Source organism: Fukomys damarensis, unplaced genomic scaffold, assembly GCF_012274545.1.
Source record: "Fukomys damarensis isolate Sample0158 unplaced genomic scaffold, DMR_v1.0_HiC HiC_scaffold_16, whole genome shotgun sequence".
NCBI classification, from domain to species: domain Eukaryota; kingdom Metazoa; phylum Chordata; class Mammalia; order Rodentia; family Bathyergidae; genus Fukomys; species Fukomys damarensis.
This window is the reverse complement of record NW_022900928.1, coordinates 33,986,770-33,988,022: the sequence shown is the minus strand read 5'-3', so window position 1 is coordinate 33,988,022 and position 1,253 is coordinate 33,986,770.

Here is a 1,253-nt window from a genome sequence, read left to right as displayed (position 1 = left end):
ACACATATACATATATACATACATATATATATACACATACACACATATATATACATACACATATATAAATAATATTTTATTGTATGTCTATTATAATAGACATAATATATTTCTATTATAAGACTTATAAAATATATTTCAATTCTTCTATTTGGTAATTGGAAACACAGCCAATTTTTTATTTTAGCTCACAGTTCTAGAGATAATTCCAAATAAACTAGAAGAAATTCTTTAAAAATAAATCTATAATTCCAATTTTCCTAACTCTATTAACCTGTTATTTTTCTTTTTTGTTATTATGATTTTTGTAAATTATCTTAAAAGGTTCTTTGAAACAGCATTTTATTTTATTCAATTTTACATTATGACCAAAATTTATGAGCATGGTTTGGCACAGATTATACTTTGCTTTGTTTGTGTAAAATTTTCTTTTCCCATAAATATCTTTAAAATGTTGAAGATTATATTAAAAATTAGTTCTGTGATAAATTTTGGATCATCTGTGTTATCTAGGTTTGAATTGTATATTTTCATGACCCATTTGAAATTTTATGAAAAAACGTATATGCTTTCATCTATATCAGACATAGACAGTTGTGATACAAGGCTACATTTTATCGCAGAATATTTAATTCCAGCTTTAAGTTCAACTGCAATTTTCATGAGTCAATTCAATTACTTTATTGATGGAGTGACTGATTACACAGTATTCTGTTCTAAGATGAAACACGAGTTCATTCTTTACAGTACCAAATCTACTTCTCTTCAAAGATGTATTTATTCCCTAAGTACAAAAATCATCAAGTGTTTTGTTTTAAGAAGAATAAACCTGCTTAAACTTCAAACACAGGTCCTGGATTTACTTTCTGCAGTCCTATCATGGTACATCAAGTAAACAGCAGATAATCTCCCTTTCATTAATTTACTCCCCAAACACTAGCACCTGCTATGCTGCAAGCATTATGTTTGCAAAAATCATAAATATTTTTCTCTATTTTCAAAAAGTCCTACCTTGGAAGGCAAAAAAGTTTCTGTAGATAAGCAATTGCAGCACAGTGTGACAAACGACAAATATGCAGTTTGCAGGAATTCCAGGGGTGACATAGAACAGGGGGTTCAATAAAATAATTTTATAGCAGGTGATGTTTGAATTGATTCTTAAGTGATACTTGGAATTTTCCAGCTAGACCACTTAGAAAAATGTATTTTAAACATGAGCCAAGATAGTAAGGTGAAATAAAATGCATTCAAGA